Genomic DNA, 246 nt, shown 5'->3' with positions numbered 1-246 from the left:
AACAGGCCAAAAACTGGCCAAAACGGCCCAAAAACGGGCCAAAACTGGCCATTTTTGGCTGCGCGAGCGGCGAGCGGCGGACAGCGAGCGAAGCGAGAGGCAGCACCGTCCCTGCTATACGAAAGCCCCATCCAGCCCTGTGCCACCCGGGGGGTTCCAGGGTGCTGAGATGGCTGACGTTTTGCTCCGCTCTCGACGGTCACCGCGCAATGCAAGAACAGGCCAAAAACTGGCCAAAACGGCCCA

This window comes from Musa acuminata, unplaced genomic scaffold (genome assembly GCF_036884655.1).
Source record: "Musa acuminata AAA Group cultivar baxijiao unplaced genomic scaffold, Cavendish_Baxijiao_AAA HiC_scaffold_517, whole genome shotgun sequence".
In the NCBI taxonomy this organism is placed as follows: Eukaryota; Viridiplantae; Streptophyta; class Magnoliopsida; order Zingiberales; family Musaceae; genus Musa; species Musa acuminata.
The sequence above is the reverse complement of the archived record's forward strand: the minus strand, read 5'-3'. Positions refer to the sequence as shown.